At 40.0% G+C, this 23,836-nt stretch overlaps 1 pseudogene; it reads left to right on the forward strand.

Annotated features, from left to right (window-relative positions):
* Window positions 1-776: 776 nt before the first annotated feature.
* On the forward strand, window positions 777-3,998 carry LOC102398134 (annotated as a pseudogene).
* Window positions 3,999-23,836: the final 19,838 nt, after the last annotated feature.

Below are 23,836 nucleotides of genomic sequence, written 5' to 3' on the forward strand. Positions count from 1 at the left end.
GTGTTTGCAGTGAAAGTGCCTCAGAGGGTAGTCATATCTGCTTGGAAGGCTGGGTAGTCACTTCCCCTGTCATAGACTGAAAACTATGGAATGAACAGCAGCGGTCCCCTGTTTCTGACATCTTTTATTATTGACCTGTGTATGTTGGGAATTAGCTTGACAGAAACTGTGGTAGTAGCCACATTCTACTAGTGGGTGTTCAAATAATATGCCACATAGCTCACATAGTAGTTTCTAAGGGTCAGAGCCCCTAGGTGATAGTGACTTCAGCCAGCACAAACTTCAGGTTGATGTGCTTTTTCCTAGGCACCTTATAGATCTCAGGTTGCAGAATCCTGGCTCAGTCATCTGCATCAATAAGAGATGACTAGGAAGGATTTATGGATGCCTATAGGCACCGTGGGGGTTTCTAGAAATATTCTGTAAAAGGCAGAACTTTCTACATTCAAACAGGTAGAAGCTGAGAGCTATTGTGACTTTGGTAAGAGTATATTAATGTGGGCTTATTTGTATTCGGTGATTGACAAAGGCCAAGACATTTAGGTACTAGAAGGATTTTCAGCAGTGGAAAGACTTGGTTAGATTTAAGACTTCAGATACTCTGGTGTTAGTGTAGAAATGGGATAGGAATTTTGCAGAAGTAGTAGTTAAGAAGGGATTATGGTAGTGTTCTGGTGCTAAGTGATGAGGGATGACATTAAGACAGTGAAAGAAGCAATGGAATGGAGGGGAGAGATTTGAAAAAAAGAGTTCTGAGAGAGACTCAATAGAACATCATGTTTATTTTGATAGAGAAGATAAAGGAGAAGGAGAGGTCAAAGGTAACTCTCCAGGGAAAAGAGTTTTGTGAATGAGAGAAGAGGTCAACCAAGTCATTTCCATGATGAAGTGAAGTAAGAGAATAAGTAATACATGTCCACTGAATGGGGAGATTAGGAAGTCAATGGATCTCTGGTGCTCTGTATCCAATGGTCCATTCACTCTCTTATTCTTCCTTTATGTTTACTTTGCATGTTCTAAGCCCTCATAGAAGTTCTACAAGTTGAGCCTGCCTTCTTGTTTTGACCTTTCCTAAAACCAATCCAGATCTTCACGACACAGATAATCACTCACCTAGAGACAGAAATCCTGGGATGCAAAGTCAACTGGGCCTTAGGAAGCATCACTACGAACAAAGCTAGTGGAGGTGATGGAATTCCAGTTGAGCTATTCCAAATCCTGAAAGATGATGCTGTGAAAGTGCTGTATTCAATATACCAGCAAATTTGGAAAACTCAGCAGTGGCCACAGAACGGGAAAAGATCAATTTTCATTCCAATCCCAAAGAAAGGCAATGTCAAAGAATACTCAAACTGCTGCACAATTGCACTCATCTCACACGCTAGCAAAGTAATGCTCAAACTTCTGCAAGCCAGGCTTCAACAGTACGTGAACTATGAACTTCCAGATGGTCAAGCTGGATTTAGAAAAGGCAGAGGAACCAGAGATCAAATTGCCAAAATTCGTTGGGTCATCAAAAAAGCAAGAGAATTCCAGAAAAACATCTATTTCTGATTTATTGCCTATGCCAAAGCCTTTGTGTGGATCACAATAAACTGTGGAAAATTCTGAAAGAGATGGGAATATCAGACCACCTGACCTGCCTCTTGAGAAACCTGTATACAGGTCAGGAAGCAACAGTCAGAACTGGATATGGAACAACAGACTGGTTCCAAATAGGAAAAGGAGTACATCGAGGATGTATATTGTCACTCTGTTTATGTAACTTATATGCAGAGTACATCATGAGAAGTGCTGGACTAGATGAAGCACAGGCTGAAATAAAGATTTCCAGGAGAAATATAAGTAATCTCAGATATGCAGATGACACCACACTTATGGCAGAAAGCAAAGAAGAACTAAAGAGCCTCTTAATGAAAGTGAAAGAGGAGAGTGAAAAAGTTGGCTTAAAACTCAACATTGAGAAAACTAAGATCATGACATCTGGTCCCATCACTTCATGGCAAATAAATGGGGAAACAATGGAAACAGTGACAGACTTCATTTTTGGGGGGGCTCCAAAATCACTTCAGATGGTGGCTGCAGCCATGAAATTAAAAGACACTTGCTCCTTGGAAGAAAAGGACAGGATATTAAAAAGCAGAGACGTTACTTTGCCACCAAAGGTCCGTCTAGTCAAAGCTACAGTTTTTCCAGTGGTCATGTATGGATGTGAGAGTTGGACTATAAAGAAAGCTGAGTGCTGAAGAATTAATGCATTTGAACTATAGTGTTGTAGAAGACTCTTGAGAGTCCCTTGGACAGCAAGGATGTCCAACCTATCCATCCTAAGGGAAATCAGTCCTGAACATTCACTGGAAGGACTGATGCTGAAGCGGAAACTCCAATACTTTGGCCACCTTATGCGAAGAACTGACTCATTTGAAAAGATCCTGATGCTGGGAGAGATTGAAGGTGGGAGGAGAAGGGGGTGACAGAGGATGAGATGGTTGGATGGCAAAACTGACATGAGTTTGAGCAGGCTCCGGGAGTTGGTGGTGAACAGGGAGGCTTGGTGTGCTGCAGTTCATGGGGTCACAAAGAGTCAGACACAACTGAGTGACTGAAATGAACTGAACTGAAAACTAAACTCCCAACTAAAACTTTTCAGCCCTGGGTCCAGTTCCTTTAGGACTCCTCACTTTGCTGACAAAGGTCCATATAAGTGAAAGCTATGGTTTTTCCAGTAGTCATGTATGGATGTGAGAATTTGGACCATAAAGAAGACTGAACATTACATTTAATAATCCATATTTCTCTTAACACTTGTCATTGAGAGAGAGAGATATGGATTATTAAATGTAACAAAAATTACTGAAAATGGGAAAAATGTTCAAAAGACGGGTTGTCTTCTTAGGCCATTTTGCAGGGTTCATCTTTTCTCTTCACCAAAATGCAAGGAAGTAGCACAAGTTGGTTTGGGAGTAATCCGTCCAAACCAGAGTTTATAGTGGACCTTAAGGGAGTGACCATCGAGATGGCTTCAAAAGATAAATCCAGCTAAAAGAATGTATTTGAGCTGAAAACCCATCAAGGAACAGAATTGCTGATTCAGTCTGACAGTGACACTGTTATAAATGATTGGTTTAATGTTCTCAGTAGTACTATTACTAATCAGACAGTAGAACCCAATGAAGCAATCAAACAGGAGATACCAGATTCACCAGGAATTGAAAAGCATGATAAAGAAAAGGACCAGAAGGAACCAAAGAAATTGCACTCCATGAAAGTATCTATTATAGATTCTTCAGAACAGAAGAAAAACAAGAAAAACTTAAAGAAGTTTCTTACACAATGCTCCACTTTGCAAGCTGTTCATGAAAAAGGTTATATTAAAGATCAGGTATTTGGAGCCAGTCTTGCTGATCTGTGTCAGAGAGAGAATAGTACAGTGCCAAAATTTGTGAAATTATGCATATTGAACATGTTGAGAAATATGGGCTGGATGTTGATGGGATTTACAGAGTAGTGGCAACCTAGCAGTGATCCAGAAGCTGAGGTTTGCAGTCAAGCATGATGAGAAATTGGACTTGAAGGATAGTAAATGGGAAGATTTTCATGTCATCACTGGAGCCCTCAAAATGTTTTTTTTGAGAATTACCAGAACCTCTCTTTACACTTAATCATTTTAATGATTTTGTTAATGCAATTAAACAAGAACCATGACAGCGTGTCTCTGCTGTGAAGGACCTGATCAAGCAGTTGCCAAAGTCAAATCAGGACACAATGCAGATTCTGTTCAGACATCTCAAAAGAGTTATAGAAAATGGAGGGAAAAACCGAATGATCTATCAGAGCATAGTGATTGTTTTTGGTCCCACTCTGCTCAAACCAGAGAAGGAGACTGGTAACATAGTGGTCCACACCATCTACCAGAATCAAATCATAGAATTAATTCTTCTCGAGAAAAATTCCGTCTTTGGATGCTGACACTTACTGAAGACAACCTGTGGAATAGAAGCTGGATTTCATCAGATTCCAGATCCTCATGCCTGAAGTATTTTATGTTTGGACCAAGCAGTGACTCTTTTCTTTTGGACTTTTCTGAGGGATCAGAAGGGAACAGAAGGGTCCAGATGTGTGTTATTTGCTGCTTTGTTGCAAGTTGATAAACCTGTGGGTACTTTTGAATTAATTTTATCCTGAATGTTTGCATTTCACACTCTGACTTTCAGTAAAAAAAAATCAAAACTTGCAATTCTAACCAGTCATATACACTGGGTAATTTGGTAGGAATACATGTTTTTTTCTCCTCAAACTGGATAACGAAGAATTTCTTCTCAAAATTTGATAGATTCATTACTTGATAGAACAATACTTACAATCAGTTATTTTTAAAATGCTCCTGGGCATTTAAAACAAAGTGAAGTATGTCTGTTTCGAAACCTGTGTATATCTTTTCCAGGATTTCTGCATGCAGTGGCAGTCTGAGTGCTAGGACCCATTACAACCCAGACAGCATCCCTTGATGAAGGCTGGCTGTCTTCACTGTGTAACACAGCAGCACACTAATAGTACTTAAAACACTGTGATATACTAGAGTTGAATTTAGTTTAAGCCAGTTCAGGGTTTTTGGGGGCTGTCTATACTACACTGACTTGTAGCTAGCAATCCTAATTCTCTCTAGTGCCATATTAAGTTCTTGGTATGACCCTGTGGAGAAACGAACTTTCTTTTATGCAAGTTCAGGCTGAAGACTGTCTTTTAGCTTATGTATATAATTGTGTTGTATAGTCTCAGAGTACATTCTAACCTCTTGTTTCTAATCACGATACTGGTAATTCTTCTCCATGAATATTAGGTTTCCTCCAGAAATAGGCCGTTATTTGAGGAAGTTAACTGTGTGCACTTTTAGATTTTAATTACATTTACAGCAATCACTGTAATGCAAATGGTACTGGAAAAATGCTGAATAGACTTGATAAATGATAAATGAACTACAAGAGGAAACTTTCAGATTATTTAATATGTACAGAATACATTAGAAAAATGTATTACAGAATTCAAGCTCTGCAGTATGAATAGTGGAAACCTATATATAAATTAGATGGAGGTCAGATCGAAAATGACGTTGCTAAATCTGAGAATTTCTTTTTTACATTACTAATGTAGATCGGTTTGTATAGTAAAACAAGGTTTGGAAGGTTTTATTACAGAGAGCATGGTCTGCTGAAGATTTTTTAAATTGTATTTTTCTAGATTAAGTGCAATAAATGAAATGTCTAATCGGAATAAAGAAAACTATAAGAGGTTTAGAGATTTTTTTATGTTGGAAATTGTGCATTTTGGTTTTTAATTTTGTTTTCGTTTTACATTTACTGGCACATTTTTATAATACCTCATTTTAATAAAATCAAGTGAATCTGATATATCCTGTGGCAAATATGTCTCCCTCATTTCAACACCTTTTCTGCTCTCTACCACACCAGTGCCATCCCCACCCCCACCCCCTCTACTCTGTTTCTTTATCAGTATTTGAAAGTGAATGGTTTGTAACCAAGACTCTTTGTCTTAGGATTGCATTTACAATTTACGTTTTCTTGGGAACAAATATTTTTTGTATGACCTGTCTAAAAACCTCTCGCCTGAGTTTTGTGGTAAAAGCATTGTTTGTTGTGATCTTATTAAATTGATAACAAACTAAGCTATTTAACAGCAATGGGAAAGCAGATTATCTTGGGCAGGGAGAAAAATCCCCTAAATTAGAATGTTTATATTTGCTTAAAGATGTTCATAACAATATATAGTATGCCCTCGGCCTGGCCTGTGCAGTGACTGTATGCCAGGAAAACAATTAGATGCGAATCAGTGACGTTCTTTCTCTTGGTAGTTAAAACATATCAAAGATTAAAATTGTCCTGTGTTTCTTGTTCCAAAGTACACATGTGTGTATGTGAAGTCTTAAATGTTTTAATAGTCCATGGCTAATCAGCTTATTGTAATATTGTATGTACAGTGAGATCAATGTCTTGTGTTTTCATCCTCTGTGAATTAAAAATTCTCACTTGTTTTGTCATAACAAAACCAATAATATTTTCCTGTCTTGACAGCTTGATTTTTAGTAGAAAAGATATTAAAGGCTGAAATTAAAAAAAAAAGTCTGAACGTTGAAGAATTGATGCTTTTGAACTGTGGTATTGGAGAAGGCTCTTGAGAGCCCCTTGGACAGCAAGGAGATCAAATCAGTCAATCTTAAAGGAAATCAACCCTGAATATTCATTGGAAAGACTGATGCTGAAGTCAAAGCTCCAATACTATGGCCACCTGATGGGAAGCGCTGACATTAGAAAAGACCCTGATGCTGGGAAAGACTGAAGGCAGGAGGAGAAGGGGAGGACCAAGGATGAGATGGTTGGATGGCATCACTGATTCAGGGGACATGAGTTTGAGCAAGCTCTGGGAGATGGTGAAGGACAGAGAAGCCTGGCGTGCTGCAGTCCATGGCGTCCCAAAAAGTTGGACATGACTGAATGGCTGAACAACAACAAGGTGACAGAATAGTTGCTCATCTAGTTCATACTAATGGAATCATATATATCGTTCCCAGGAATACAAACATTTCTAAAGGTTATCTTAGGGATACTCATTCAACCTAAAGAATTGAATCTATGACTGTGAAAGTTTCTAGTTACATGGCATAGGGGGACATACCTTGTAGAGAGGATTTTAACTCCCTTATAAAAGGAAAAAAAAAATTCTAAAATCATCATGGATTTGCCTCAAGTCACTGAGGAAGAGATGAAGTCATTTTAATATTTCTTCATTCCAGACTACTGCTCCCTCACTCTCCCTAGTTTCCTTGTCCCTAGAACCCTTGCTACCGAGCATCCCCTATCCGTCAGTCCCAAGCACAGGCCCTTCTAGTGATTGATGTGATTTTGCTTTGGACTCCAGGCATTGTGTGCTTGACTGTATCTCCTTTGTCATCTTTAGTGTGATGAGTTTTCCATGGTCAGCTTCCAGCACCTTCTCAGGCCTGCTCCGTCTTGCTGCCAAGGAACTACTCTGACTTGCAGATGAATTCCAAAATGTGGTAATCACCTGTGAAAATAAATGGGATAAAGATAGAACAAGTGACAGCTGAAATGTGTTTGCTCCTGTCTGAGGTCTTGGTTTTGTGTGACAGAAGGTACATATAATGTTAGGTAGACTGTGAGATTCTGGGTAGGAACATTTGCTTTGGAAAGATAATTAGGATTTGGGAATGCGGCCAAGAGGTGAAAAAGGAAATACATGGCAGCAAACAATGCTGTTTTATGTGGAAAGGGGTCACAGGAAATCTGGCTTTTTAAATACAAAGTTTGAGACTTTAATCATAATAACAAGAGTAGCTACTATGTGCTAAGCACTTTGCCTGCACTATATTTCATTTTATCTTCACAACAACTTGTAAGGCAGGTTCTGATGTTATCCCTATTTTACAAATGAAATAATAGAGGCTTGTGGTGGTGTGTGGTTTAGTCACTAAGTTGTATTTGAATCAACTCTTTGTAACCCCATGGACTGTAGCCCGCCAGGCTCCTCTGTCTATGGCATTTCCCAGTCAAGAATACTGGAGTGGGTTGCCATTTCCTTCTCCAAGGGATCTTCCCAACCCAGGGATTGAACCTGCATCTCCTGCATTGGTAGGTGGACTCTACCACTGAGCCACCAGGGAAGCCCCAGTAGAAACTTAGGTAAATTAGCTTGCCTGAGAGCACATGGATAGTAAGATGTAGAGCTGGGAATAATACTCAGGCCAACTTGTCTCCAGAGCTTACCCTTTAACCATTTCAGTTCAGTTTAGTTCAGTTCAGTCGCTCAGTCGTGTCGGACTCTTTGCGACCCCATGAATTGCAGCACGCCAGGCCTCCCTGTCCATCACCAACTCCTGGAGTTCACCCAGACTCATGTCCATCGAGTTGGTGATGCCATCCAGCCATCTCATCCTCTGTCGTCCCCTTCTCCTCCTGCCCCCAATCCCTCCCAGCATCACAGTCTTTTCCAATGAGTCAACTCTTCACATGAGGTGGCCAAGGTATTTAACCATTTACTACTGACCAAACACTGTCTGTCTGCAATGCAGGAGACCCGGGTTCGATCCCTGGGTTGGGAAGATCCCCTGGACAAGGAAATAGCAGCCCACTCCAATATTCTTACCTGGAAAATCCCATGGACCATGGAGCCTGGTAGGCTACTGTCCATGGGGTCGCAAAGAGTCGGACATGACTGAGTGATTTCACTTTCACTTTTAAACACTGTTCTAAGAACTTTACATATACTATACCATTGAAGCCTCACAACAGTGCTATGCCATAGCTCCTATTGTTATCCTGACCTTATAGATGAGGAAACAGACACACAAAAGTTGTCTGTTTAATAAATGGTGGAGCCAGTTCTCTTGTCCATTACTCCATAAAATGCTTTCCACACTATGTGAGGCAAGCAGGAAAATCCCAAAGCAAGGAGATGGTATAAACTATGAAGATGAAGAATGGATCATTGAGAGGCCACCATGTAAGTCACAACTAACAGGGATGCGTGGCAGTAGATGGGTTTGAGAAGTCCACAGGTGGGTTCTTGAGTTAGCCTCTTTTAATCATTAAGTGAGTTATATTAGACAACTTGATTTTGAGGTGGATCCCAATATTCCATAGCACCTTCTGAAGAAGTTAACCCATTTGACTAGTTCACTAATATCTGCTATCAAGTCCTATACAAAGTTCAATTTATGGCTTTGTCCATAATCTTGAGACACAATGGCCGTCAATGAGATTTTAGCAAACATTAGTCATATAAGTCTTTCTATGTTATGGTCCAGCTACCTCTCCCATCTCATATGACTTTCTGATTCTGCTCTACCACTGATAGACTTCGAATTCTATAAGTTCACAGCTGCCTGTCTACTCAAAGCCTAGGAAAAGTGTTTGGCACATAGTGGACAGTTAACAAATGTTTGTTGAATGATGAGAGATTCCTAGTATAAATAGAAAAGATGGGATATTAAGAAGAGTTGGAAGAATTTAGCATTTCTAGAAGGAATGCTACTGCCTTTATTTTAGAAGGAAGGATAATAGTAACACTCAAAATAGCAAATTGTTAAATAGGGCTTATCATGTGCCACACAGTATTCCAAACACTTTACACATATTAACTCATTAACTTTTCAAACCTATTAATTAATAATCAGTTATTGCTATTGTCAAAATTTTTATAGAAAACAAAAAGCACAGAAAAGCTTTTGATATTTGGCAAAACTAATACAGTTATGTAAAGTTTAAAAATAAAATTTAAAAAATAAAAAAATTAAAAAAAAAAAAAAAAAGAAAAGCTATGTGATTTGATAAAGTTCATACAGCTAGTGAGTGGTAGAGCTTTCCCTTAATGGTGAAAGAACACATACAAGTGTAGGCCAGCCTTTATGTTTATAATCAAGAAGAGTAGAACAGTTATGTCTAATGGTTTAATTTCTCCTTGTAATTTGCTAAGACAGAAGAAAGAGGATGGAATCAAGGGATAGAGCTTTGAAGATAATAGGACAATTCAAAGCACTCTGTAAAGAGTGGGAAATGAAATTGAACCAAAGACACATCTTAGGGTTACAGGTGGTATTGGGAACATATATGAGGCTGGAGGTCTTGAACACAGTATTTTCTAGGTCTTCCTCATGTGTGACTTTGCCTAGCACTTATGGGTCACTATGATAGAGACCTGATTAAAGTGGACAATAGTGTTCATCCTTGATTAAAGTTTTGCCAGATGGGTGTAATGAAATGTGAGAATGGCAAGAAAGTTTATGATATTGACAAGAATTATAGAAAAGATGAACTGAGGGACTGAAGCAGTATAAAAAGTGAGGTAAAGAAAAACTGGTTGATGGATTAGGAGAAAGTGAAGAATTCAATGAACTTGAATATGAAAAGCAGAAAGAGAAGTCATTTTGGACAGATAGTAGAATACTGGAGTTAGTGAAATGGAAGGTGAAACAGATTCAAGAATCTTAGAGATTGGTGGGGTGTAGGCCAAGCCAGTGAGATTTTGGAAGTCAGTGAACTATTAGAAGCTGTTGGATGAACCATCTATATGAATGTTGATATCACTAAGAAAGAAGTTGTTGTATAACAAAAGGAACCCTTTCTGGTGCTCTATGATGACCTGGAGGGGTGGGCTGCAGGGAGGGGAGGGAGGCTCAAGAGGGAGGAATATATTTATAATTATGGCTGACTCGTGTTGTATGGCAGAAACCAACACAACATTGTAAAAATTTAAAAAAACAAACAAAAAAGATACTAAATAAATAAAGATGACAAGATAGCAAGGCTTGGGTTTCAGGAGATGATGCCAAGATCTGATAAGTAAAAAAAATTGTTGACAGCTACAGAAAGGAGGAAGAGTGGTTGGTATAGTCAGATGACATAAGCCAAAGAGAGATTTACAAGAGTAAAGAGCAGTAGAAATAACAATGAGGAGCAAGGGTGATTTCTAGTCCTGGGATGCTTGGGGTGTGAGAAAATAATCATCTACCACTTCAGAGTGCTGCCAGAGAAGCAGTATCCACCTTTCACAATTGATTTCAGTTCCCGTATACCTAAGGTTTCTTTTCCTCATTCTTCTCTGTTTTCATATAATGATCTCTCTCTCTCTGTGGGTGTGTGAGTGTGTGTGTACTGTGCTGTGCTTATTTACTCAGTCATGTCCGACACTTTGTGAGCCCGTGGACTGTAGCCTTCCAGGCTCCTCTGTCCATAGCGATTCTCCGGGCAAGAATACTAGACTGGGTTGCCATGCCCTCCTCCAGGGGATCTTCCCAACCCAGGGATCGAACCCAGGGCTCCCACATTGCAGGTGGATTCTTTATCATCGGAGCCACCAGGGAAGCCCAAGAATACTGGAGTGGGTAGCCTATACAAGACTAATTAAGACAATCATTGATATTTTTTTTTTCTGGAGCCACATCATGTGGAGCTTCCTTGCCCAGGGATTGAGCCCATACCCCCTGCATTTGAAGTGCAGAGTCTTAACCTCTGAACCAGCATGGAGACCTGATTCTTTTTTAAAAAGAAAATCTCTAACTCAGATGATAGACTCTCACCCAGTCTAGAAAATTTCTTCTTTGATGCTGTCCAACAGTTCACTTTGGAACTCTAGTTAGAGCAGGGTTAGATGAAAAAAGTTTTTGAAAATAATCCCCTCTAAAAGGCCTGGAGGTCTGACAGCTCTCCTCTACCAGCCTGGAGATGTCAGAGAGCTGTAGAGAGAGCTCTGTGAATGGCTAGAAGCAGAACCTGGCCTGCTGTGTGTGTTTCACACAAAGCTGAGCCTCAAGGGGCCCAGTCAGCTGCTGCTTTCAGTACAATCACTTCAAATAAGTTGTTGAGGAGTTAAATGCCTGAGAGTATTTACTGGCTTAATGGTGGGAAATGAAATCCTCTTATCTTTGGAAAGGCCATCCAGGGTGTGATGGATCAGAGGGAGGGAGAGAAAAGAACAGGAGTGAGCCAACTTATATGCCATTCAAGCAGCAGCCCTGCTCTGTTTAGTCTCCTTCACATTGAACAGGCAGGAAGTCTTGGATTGTAGCTAGATCTCATCTCCTTTAATCCCGTTCTCCTTTGGGCTCTCCTGGATTAATTAGTTGTGGCGATTTGATCAGTATAATGACAGTCTTACCTGAAAAGCAAATGGAGAACCACTCTAGGTCTAGCAGGGAACCAGGGCACTGGCATACTGTTAGGTTTTTTCATCTGTTCTCAGGACCCTTTTCTCTAAGGGCTTTTATGTTGAATTCAGAAACTGGCCATTTTTCACAGCCATCTTGAAATAGCTGGCATCAGGAGAGCCCTGCCAAACTACAAAAACACTGTTTATTTTTAATCGTCAATAATATTCACAAGAAACATCCTTGACTGACCCTTGAGGCAGCCTAACCCCTACCCCAGGCTGAGAGATGTTCATCATATACTTTACTACTTAACATTGTGGAGCTGTGGTTGAGCCAGCTTAGTACAGACTGCTTGGGTCAAAGTTCTAGCTCTATCACTTACTAGCCATGTGACCTCAGCAAGGATGCAATAATATCCTTCCTAACCTCAGGAAGGATAAGCTTCAATGTCCTCGTCTGTGAAATGGTAATGATAATAGGAGTCCTACAGGTGTATAATAGTTGACATAGTACCTTAGTAATTGATTAGTCAATATCAGCTCTTATTAGTACTTTATTCTATAGTTTTAAAATTTTATGAGTCCTTTAATCATCAATGAAAATGATAAAGATTTTTTTAAAAGCCTGTTAGAATTGGGTAAGCCTCTGGGCCTGTTTTAAAAATCATTACAGAGAAATGTACTCATATGAAATATCTGTATATATAGCAAGATTTCTGCAGGAACTGCTCAGTCTGGAAAGGAAAAGAAAAGATCATGTTGCACTTCACCTGCTTTTCCCATCACATTGTCTAATAGATATCTGATCAGGTAAATTTTGTATACTTAAGAAACCTATAAATATCAGAGGTGGCCATCTTCAAGATTTTTAGGATGGAAAAATGAAAATTTTATTATCAAGCAATGAAATTGATCATTAAAAGTAAATTGTAACTCTAAAAGAACTCTAGAAAAATTTGAGAAGCAGGACTTTCAGAAAGCAGGTGAATTCCCAGATGCTCTGATAGGAATGCTCTATGGCTTTTTTTGAGATGAGCACATCCTATAACCTTGAGATTATTGGTTAAATGCAGAGCAACTGCAAGATATGTTTATCCATGCAAGATATGTTTGTTATGTATGATCCATGACTCCTCCTTCATCTCCATCTCATCTGTGACCTTATTTTGCACATTAAATTGAGGACTAGAATAGATAAGCAGCAAAATCAGGAGGTTGGTCTTAGTCTCCTTTCCCTCCCCATCTCTATCCCTTTTTTCCAGATGCCTATTCAAGGCCTTCATTCCTCATGCTTCCCCTTGTCTCTACTTGGTGCTGCTCCCTCAGCACTGACGTCTCTAAAAGTGCCTTTGTCCTTTAGTCCTCCCACTCCAAGGAAACCAAACAGCTGTATCCAATAGCTGATATGATATAGTAATGTATCCTGTGTTGGTAGTGATAGTTTTTTTAAATTTATTTTTATTTAAAAATAAGATGATTACATTATAGAAGTTTGTGAATTCAAGAAATAGAGGGAGTGCTATGAAAGTGTATAATGATGGTCTTATCCTGATCTGAGGGCACATGGAAGGTCTGGCTGGGGAAGGGACATTTTGAACAAAAATCTGAAGGATGATTAGGGATTATTCAGATGAAGAAGGGTAACGGTGAAAGGCCTTTCTGACAGCCTATTCAAAAGCCCACAGGTGGGAAGAAGGGTCCAACCCTTCTTTCGAGAGATATAGAGAAAACAAATGTGAGTGGAACACGTAGATGGGGCTGGGGGAGTAGACAGGAGCCTGATGGTTTGGGATTTCATTTTAAAAGTAGTGTGAAGTAATTGGAAAGTTTTGAGCAGTAGAGTAGTATGACCAGATTTGTCTTTTGAAGTGGAGGATTATATCTTTCTTGGGTTCAGCAAAACTGATCTTAAATTACCTGATCCTGGTTACATTTTCTTTCCATGTGGTTCTTGTCTATAAAGAGATAGGTGGTATATTGTGTGTGTGCTCAGTCACTCAGTCCTGTCCAACTCTTTGCGACCCTTTGGAAGCCAGGCTCCTCTGTTCATGGGAAATTCAGGCAAGAGTACTGGAGTGGGTTGCCACTTCCTTCTCCAGGGGATCTTCCTGAACCCACATCACCTGTGTTGCAGGAAGATTCTTTATTGCTGAGACATCTGGGAAGCCCTAGATGGTATACTAATTAAGGGCAATCCAAGAGAGAGCTCTTTGCTTCTAGAAATGATCTCTTTAAAGTCTCTAGTGTTTTCCTGTTAGGATAATGCACCCAGTCCTTTTTGTAAGATTTATTTCTTTATTTATTTTGGCTGTGCTGGATCTTTGATGCTTTGCACAGGCATTTCTGTAGTAGTTGTGGCCAGGGGCTACTCTCTGGTTGTGGTATGTAGGCTTCTCATTGCGGTGGCTTACTTGCTGCAGAGCATGGGCTGTAGGGTGTGGGCTTCAGTAGTTGAGGTATGTGCACTCAGCAGTTGTGGCGCACAGGCTTAGTTGCCTGCGGAAAGTGGGATCTTCCTAGAGCAGGGATGGAACCCATGTCCCCTGCATTGCAAGATGGATTCTTAACCACTGGGCCACCACGGACTCTCCCCGCTCTGTCCTCTTTTATTTATTTATTTTTTCTTTTCTTTTTTTTTTTTTTAGTTTTATTTTATTTTTAAACTTTACATAATTTTATTAGTTTTGCCAAATATCCAAATGAATCCGCCACAGGTATACATGTGTGTCCTCTTTTAATCTACTATTCATGGAGGAGATGCCACACCAAGCTTGTCTCCTGAATCAAATTATGAAGACTAAGATTAAGCCTTCACACTATGCACTGGGTAACAGCTTCTGAATTAGTAAAATGCCTCCTAAGTAGTCCTCAGAATGAATAGGTGCCATTGGATTGCCTCTAAATTCAATGCTGAGAACACTCAATATCAATACTATTGCTTTTGGCTTTGGGGCTGAATAACATATTAAAATCAGTAATTGAATGATTTACTGTTCTTTAGGGTGGTTACATTTCATGGAGGCAGCTTAAATGCAATTAATTGTGGGCTAATTAAAGTGCTCCCTGCTTCTCTCTCAAGCTCCCCTTAGACATTGACTGCAATGAGTTGTGCAAGCCGCAGAAAACTGTAAATCATGACTGGGCTTAAAGAAAAATGGATTGCTTTTCTAGTACTTATTGAACACTTTAAACAGATGTTTAAATCTTTACAACTTTTAGATAATTAAAATTATAAATCTGTGCCCTTTGAACAGAAACATGAGTAGGGATCAGAGGTATAAATAGCATCATGCTGATGTGATTCATCTTGTGGCTTCAGGTTTATTACTTTAACAAGTGCTCTCCTCAGGCAAAATGGCAAAGTGGAGAGGTTTGTCTTTCCTGCAGTTTTACCTCCCAGAATTCCAAGCTCCTGAGCTGCCTTTGGCTGCCCACTGCTGTAGGACCCAGTCAATGCCAGTTCTTCTCTCTGACATCAAAGGTTCATCTGTCCTCTATTTTTTCCCCTAGAGGCTTTGCTGGAACGTTAGTTAGGGCAATGGAGCTACAGTAACAATTAAACTGCTAACTCTCAGTGATCTGACATAATAGTTGATTTTTAATGCAAAAAAAAAAAAAAAAATCAGGGACTTCCCTGGTGGTCCAGTGGTTAAGGCTCCATGCTCCCAATGCAGGGGGCTTGGGTTCAGTCCCTGGTCAGGGAACTAGATCCCACTTGCTGCAACTAAGATGTGATGCTGCCAAATAAATAAATATTTTTAAAAATTCCAAAATGGGTGCTCCTGTTCGGCTGGAGGTTCCTACTCTAAGGACTCATGCTACTTTCACCTGTGGCTCCATCATCTTTGCTATGTCTATCCCAAGGTTGCCATTCTCTTCTGTGTCAAGTGGGCAGAAGAAAGAAAGGCATGGAGAATCATGCATGTGAGGCTTTTATGATCCAGGACTGGATGTGTATCTTGTGCTCACAGTCCATGGCCACACCTGACTTCAACGGAGGATAGTAAGTAGACTTTAGCTGTGTGTTTAGGATGGAAGGAAAATGGGTTTGAACGATAACCAGTCAGTTTCCACCACTCTTGATGACTAAAGCATATCTGCTAAGTTTGCAGTAAGGGGTTAGTGGCCTATCCCCCTTTGATAATTTTTTTTCAAATGGGGCTTTCAGAAAAAAAGATATATAGTTGGAAAATCTGTTGCTGTATTAAACTGGGGATTCCTTTTGTTTCATTGTCTTTCTGTTACATGTCAAATGTTTTCTAACCAAACTTGTTCAAATTCTTTATGATGACACAAAAAATACATTTTGTGCCCTACAGAGTGTTATCTTTCTGTGCCTCTCGCTGTCTTATATGCTTTCTCTCACTCTGATATGCACACATATACACACACAGGATGGTTATGATGATGATGATTATGATTGAAAAAGTAATTAGAAGCTTTTCTTGGGCATTTCCCCTTTGAACTGAATTGATATTTCTGCTGAGGACTGCTGTGATCATGATTCCAGTATTATTTGCCACTAAAGAAGTTGCTTAGATGTTCACTCATTAAGTTATACAGTTCAGTTCAGTTGCTCAGTCGTGTCTGACTCTTTGCAACCCCATGAACCACAGCATGCCAGGCCTCCCTGTCCATCACCAACTCCCAGAGTTTACCCAAACTCATGTCCATTAGGTCGGTGATGCCATCTAACCATCTCACTTCTGTTGTCCCCTTCTCCTCCTGCCTTCAATCTTTCCCAACATCAGGGTCTTTTCAAATGAGTCAGCTCTTCACATCAGGTAGCCAGAGTACTGGAGTTTCACCTTTAACATCAGTCCTTCCAATGAACACCCAGGACTGATCTCCCTTATGATGGACTGGTTGGATCTCCTTGCAGTCCAAGGGACTCGCAAGAGTCTTCTCCAACACCACAGTTCAAAAGCATCAATTCTTCTGCACTCAGCCCTCTTTATAGTCCAACTCTCATATCCATACATGCCCACTGGAAAAACATAGCCTTGACTAGATGGACCTTTGTTGACAAAGTAATGTCTCTGCTTTTTAATATGCTGTCTAGGTTGGTCATTTGGATAAGGCAATGGCTCCCCACTCCAGTACTCTTGCCTGGAAAATCCCATGGATGGCGGAACCTGGTAGGCTGCAGTCCATGGGGTCACTAAGAGTTGGACACGAATGAGCGACACCACTTTCACTTTTCACTTTCATGCATTGGAGAAGGAAATGGCAGCCCACTCTAGTGTTCTTGCCTGGAGAATCCCAGGGATGGGGGAGCCTGGTGGGCTGCCGTCTATGGGGTCGCACAGAGTCGGACACGACTGAAGTGATTTAGCAGCAGCAGCAGCAGGTTGGTCATAACTTTCTTTCCAAGGAGTAAGTGTCTTTGAATTTCCTGGCTGCAATCACCTTCTGCAGTGATTTTGGAGCCCCCAAAAATAAAGTCAGCCACTGTTTCCACTGTTTCCCCATCTATTTGCCATGAAGTGATGGGACTGGATGCCATGATCTTGGTTTTCTGAATGTTGAGATTTAGGCCAACTTTTACACTCTCCTCTTTCACTTTCATCAAGAGGCTCTTTAGTTCTTCTTCATTTTCTGCCATAGGGTGGTGTCATCTGCATATCTGAGGTTATTGATATTTCTCCCAGCGATCTTGATTCCAGCTTGTGCTTCCTCCAGCCCAGCTTTTCTAATGATGTACTCTGCATAGAAGTTAAATAAGCAGGGTGACAATATACAGCCTTGATGTACTCCTTTTCCTATTTGGAACCAGTCTGTTGTTCCATGTCCAGTTCTAACTGTTGCTTCCTGACCTGCAGACAGGTTTCTCAAGAGGCAGGTCAGGTGGTCTGGTATTCCCATCTCTTTCAGAATTTTCCTCAGTTTATTGTGATCCACACAGTCAAAGGCTTTGGCATAGTCAATAAAGCAGAAATAGATGTTTTTATGGAACTCTCTTGCTTTTTTGATGATCCAGGGGATGTTGGCAATTTGATCTCTGGTTCCTCTGCCTTCTCTAAAACCAGCTTAACCATCTGGAAGTTCACGGTTCATGTATTGCTGAAGCCTGGCTTGGAGAATTTTGAGCATTACTTTACTAGCATGTGAGATGAGTGCAATGGTGTGGTAGTTTGAGCATTCTTTGGCATTGCCTTTCTTAGGGATTGGAATGAAAACTGACCTTTTCCAGTCCTGTGGCCACTGCTGAGTTTTCCAAATTTGCTGGCATATTGAGTGCAGCACTGTACAGCATCATCGTTCAGGATTTGAAATAGCTCCACTGGAATTCCATCACCTCCACTAGCTTTGTTCATAGTGATACTTCCTAAGGCCCACTTGACTTCACATTCCAGGATGTCTGGCCCTAGATGAATGATCACACCATTGTGATTATCTGGGTCATGAAGATCTTTTTTGTACAGTTCTTCTGTGTATTCTTGCCACCTCTTCTTAATACCATCTGCTTCTGTTAGGTTCATACCATTTCTGTCCTTTATTGTGCCCATCTTTGCATGAAATGTTCCCTTGGTATCTCTAATTTTCTTGAAGAGTTCTCTAGTCTTTCCTATTCTATTGTTTTCCTCTATTTCTTTGCACTGATTGCTGAGGAAGACTTTCTTATTCTTCTTGCTATTCTTTGGAACTCTGCATTCAAATGGGCATATTGTTCCTTTTCTCCTTTGCTTTTTGCTTCTCTTGTTTTCACAGCTATTTGTAACGCCTCCTCAGACAGCCATTTTGCTTTTTTGAATTTCTTTTTCTTGAGGATGGTCTTGATCCCTGTCTCCTATACAATGTCACGAACCTCCGTCCATAATTCATCAGGCATTATGACTGTCAGATCTAGGCCCTTAAATCTATTTCTCACTTCCACTGTATAATCATAAGGGATTTGATTTAGGTCATACCTGAATGGTCTAGTGGTTTTCCCCACTTTCTTCAATTTAAGTCTGAATTTGGCAATAACGAGTTCATGACCAGAGCCACAGTGAGCTCCTGGTCTTGTTTTTGCAGACTGTATAGAGCTTCTCCATCTTTGGCTGCAAAGAATATAATCAATCTGATTTCAGTGTTGACCATCTGGTGATGTCCATGTGTAGAGTCTTCTCTTGTGTTGTTGGAAGAGGGTGTTTGCAATGACCACTGCGTTCTCTTGGCAAAACTCTATTAGCCTTTTCCCTGCTTCATTCTGTATTCCAAGGCCAAATTTGCCTGTTACTCCAGGTGTTTCTTGACTTCTTACTTTTGCATTCCAGTCCCTTATAACGAAAAGGACATCTTTTTGGGTGTTAGTTCTTGAAGGTCTTGTACGTCTTCATAGAACCATTCAACTTCAGCTTTTTCAGCGTTACTGGTCTGGGCATAGGCTTGGATTACCGTGATATTGAATGGTTTGACTTGGAAATGAATAGAGATCATTCTGTCGTTTTGAGATTGCATCCAAATACTGCATTTTGGACTCTTTCGTTGACTATGATGGCTACTCCATTTCTTTTAAGGGATTCCTGCCCATAGTAGTAGATATAATGGTCATCTGAGTTAAATTCACCCATTCCAGTCCATCTTAGTTCACTGATTCCTAGAATGTTGACATTCACTCTTGCCATCTCCTGTTTGAATTCTTCCAATTTGCCTTGATTCATGGCCCTAACATTCCAGGTTCCTATGCAATATTGCTCTTTACAGCATTGGACCTTGTTTCTATCACCAGTCCCATCCACTACTGGGTGTTGTTTTTGCTTTGGCTCCATCCCTTCATTCTTTCTGGAGTTATTTCTCCACTGATCTCCAGTAGCATATTGGGCTCCTACTGACCTGGGGAGTTCATCTTTCAGTGTCCTATCTTTTTGCCTTTTCATACTGTTCATGGGGTTCTCAAAGCAAGAATACTAAAGTGATTTGCCATTCCCTTCTCCAGTAAGTTATTAATCTGTTCTAATAAGGCATCAGTGGCTTAAGTTGTTTTAAAACCAAGCATCTTCTAACATTTTACATTCTCCAGGAGATACAAAAATAGAATAAATATATCTTGTGAAATTTCATTTGTACATGATAAGTTAAGATCCAAGGACATTTGAAAAATGTAAACTGGCAATTTATCCAGAAGGTGTTATATAAGAATCCATTCTACTTTGCTTGAGTAATGATGGGAAATTAACAAATATTTCTGTTCTTTTGCTTCTTTATCCATGTATTAGGATACTGAGAACGTTAATTAAAATGAAATAAATTTATAAGCTTTATTTATGTCTTTATTTCTAACCAGTCAGTTGATTTCACTTATATGGCATTTTATTTCACTCTCCAGAAAATGGCTCTGACCTTTAAACTATCTTTGCTGGGGGCTAAGAATATTTCTCATCTAGAATCAGTGTCATAATATACAGATACAGTGATAGCTATTACCCAGTCACTTCAGGACTAAAAGAATTTCTTAAAGCAATTGGAGACACATTTTTAGGAGCAAATACTGTAATACTCCTATTGTTGAGCTCGTGAAATTTTAAGAGCTTGACTCATTGGAGTTGTTAAGGATGATTTTTAAAGCTGTGGCCCCATCTTTGATAATGTAGGTTTTATATCATCCCAATTAAGAGCCTTCATGATATGTCAGTTCTATTCTCTTCTCTGGCTTTCCCCCCACTTTCCACGTATTAAAAGACAAAGCTATGATAGTTGCATCCAATACTGCTATATCTGGTTTCAGTGCATGTGAAATCTTTCAGAGAAGATACTTTCTCCGAATCTTAAGATTAAGCCTATTCTGGATATAGTTTTTAAATCTTTTTTCTTTTCACCTTCCCCTCCATACAAACTTCACTGTCCACTTTATCCTTCAGAATAATGGAATATCAGTCAGAATCTGGAACTTGAGTTATTTTAGGCAGCAAACACCTTTCCCAGTATTTTGTACTTGCTGGAACTTTGTATTATTAATTTCTGAATTCTCATGTACAGATGGCATGTGGTCCCTGCCTTCAGGAAACATATCCATTGACAGACAATGTCATGGCAAAACAGACGTACTTCTAATGCCTCCTTGGAATTTTTCAATGTGAACTGCCTCCCATGATACCTATGATGTATCATTTAGAAGTTAAGTCTGGTTATTGTATGGGCTCTGGAATCAGACAAGTCTGTGCTGAAGTTCAAATCAGCTACTTCCCAGTTGCATGACTTTGGGCAAGTTATCTAATTTCTTTGGCCTCAGTTTCCTCTTTTGTAAAGAATGATGATACTGCCTACCTCATAGATCATCTTCTGGATGAAATTAAATAATAAATCTAAAGTAACAGAATGCTTGATGAAAGTAAAAGAGGAGAGTTAAAAAGCTGTCTTAAAACTCAACATTCAAAAAACTAAGATTATGGCATCTGGTCACATCACTCCATGGCAAATAGATGGAGAAACAATGGAAACAGTGACAGGCTTTAATTTCTTGGGCTCCAAAATCACTGCAGATGGTGACTGCAGCCATGAAATTAAAAGACACTTGCTCCTTGGAAGAAAAGCTATGACAAACCTAGACAACATATTAAAAGCAGAGACATTACCTTGCTGACAAAGATCCATCTAGTCAAAGCTATGGTTTTTCTAGTAGTCATGTATGGATATGAGAGTTGGACTATAAAGAAAGCTGAGCACCGAAGAATTGATGCTTTTGAACTGTGGTATTGGAGAAGACTCCTGAGACTCCCTTGAACTGCAAGGAGGTCAAATCAGTCAGTCCTAAAGGAACTCAGTCCTGAATATTCATTGGAAGGACTGATGCTGAAGCTGAAACTCCAATACTTTGGCCACCTGATTTGAAGAACTGAGTCACTGGAAAAGACCCTGATGCTGGGCAAGATTGAAGGCAGGAGAAGGGGATGACAGAGTATGAGATGGTTGGATGGCATCATCAACTCAATGGACATGAGTTTGAGCAAGCTCTGGGAGTTGGTGATAGACAGGGAAGCCTGGCATGCTGCAGTCCATGGGGTTGCAAAGAGTCAGACATGACTGAGCAACTGAACTGAACTGAGCATGATGCTTGGCTCAAAATAAACACTCTATAAATGTAAGATACTATACATTTATGATATATACATACATACATATTTTTTATATATATATATAGTATATATGTAATACAGATGGTACTTATGAAGTCCCTGATTATATAGGCTCCTGATCAGGGAACTGACAGAAGAGATTTTTCCCATGATAAAGAACTAAACGTTCTTTCCCTGTCTACTCCCCTGTTTAGTTCAGATGAGTTCAAGGAAGAATGATATATTGCCTCATAGCAATATTCATTTTGTGATTTTAGAATAGGGAGGGCATTATCTCTGAAAATTTCCCAGTGTTATACAATTGATTGATTCCTCCTTCTTAGGGGCTGAGGTGGGCCCAGTCTGGGTGCCAGGACCTAGGCCAGAGGGCTTGGTTTGGGTCTGGCAAAGTTTTATGTCCAAAATGACAAGAAGTGGGAGTCTTATACTTATTGAAAGCCAAAAATGAAAATAAAAACCAAGGCTCATTTTTTTAAGTACAGAGAGTGAGAGTAGAACCAAAAATAGGAGATAAAAACAAAGACTCAGAAGCAGGGAAGAATTTGTTTGGAGCAGCGGAGCAGGAGCAAGAATAGAAGGAAGATGTTAAACACTAAAATAGGGTCAGAGTACCTGTGGCTTATTTTATGAACTCATGGCCACATCCCAGATGGCTCTAGTGGTAAAGAACTCGCCTGCCAATGCAGGAGGCACAAGAGATGCAGTATGATCCCTGGGTCAGGAGGATCCCCTGGACGAGGGCATGGCAACCCACTCTAGTATTCTTGCTTGGAGAATCCCACGGACAGAGAAGCCTGGTGGACTGCAGTCCATGAGGTCACCAAGAGTCAGACATAACTGCAGCAACTTAGCAACGTCAGCAGAGGGAACAGAGTTAAATACTGAAATAGGGTCAGAGTACCTGTGGGTTATTTTATGAACTTGCAGCAACATTGGACATGAGATAGTAACCTAGTCTAAATGTTCATGGTTGGTTGCACAGCATTTATCCAATTTTGCCAAAACTCCACTCCTGCAAAGACACAGGGTCTTCCCCATAGTTCAAACATTCCATTTTCAAAAGGATACAAGGGCATAATTAAAGGGCAGGTATCTTCTCTGTCAATGACATCAAAACCCTCATGGGTTAGGGGTGTCCTCCAACTTCCCAGTTTCTATTAGTGCCCTGTATTGCATGTACAATTTGCAAATTATTTATATTTTGAGTTTTATTATACATAAATTTCTCTTTTGAGGGGAACAAACTCTTTGAGTTCATTAAAAATGGTGCAAAGTTGTCCTTCCTTTTGTTTGTTTTCACCGTTTGTTGAATGTGATTGGCTGTTTTTTGTTTTTATTGGATGAGGGGCAAAATTCTAATATTACCAGGAAGAAATGACCTAGTTCTTATTCCCTCCAATTTGGCCTTTCATGGTTTTCTGTGCTCTCATCATGTTGCTTCTCAGCCTTTATCTTTCCAGTTTGAAAAATTCTCTTTATCCAGTGTATTTTACTTGGTAGCTCTCCATTTCATTGATCAATCCACAATCAATGTGGCAATGCATTTTTAGCTTTTGTTATGGGCCCAACAGAACCTCAGACACTGTTGGGGAAATAATAGAAGGAACAGACATCACCTCAGCCTATAGAAAGCCTGAGATTTTGTTGGAGTTTACTTGGAGATCGACAAATCTAGAGAAGCGTTATACATTTCACACAATCAAATGCAGAGATGGCAAGCCCTCTAGATTAGTGATCTCATATGTTAGTGTGCTTTAGAATCACCTGAGATCTTTGTTGAACACACAAATTCCTGAACTTCAGACAGTTTGATTCTTTAGGGCATGGGTGATACTCAGTAATCTGCATTTTATCAAGATGCCTAGGCTCTTCTGCTGCTGGGGGTGCCTAAGCTATAGTTTGGAAGCAGTGGGATAAAAGTATCTGTGAAAAATGGGGAGACATGTAAAGGCTGGGGGTGACCAGGAAAGGTTTGACTGGAGCCTTGAGGGTTGGGCTGAATTTGAAGAATTCGTGGTGGGAGGAGATTCAGAAAAGGGGTACCAGAGGTGGGGATGAGAATGGAATATGTTGCAGAGACTGGCTAGTTAGTCACCATT

Source organism: Bubalus bubalis, chromosome X (assembly GCF_019923935.1).
Source record: "Bubalus bubalis isolate 160015118507 breed Murrah chromosome X, NDDB_SH_1, whole genome shotgun sequence".
Taxonomy (NCBI): domain Eukaryota; kingdom Metazoa; phylum Chordata; class Mammalia; order Artiodactyla; family Bovidae; genus Bubalus; species Bubalus bubalis.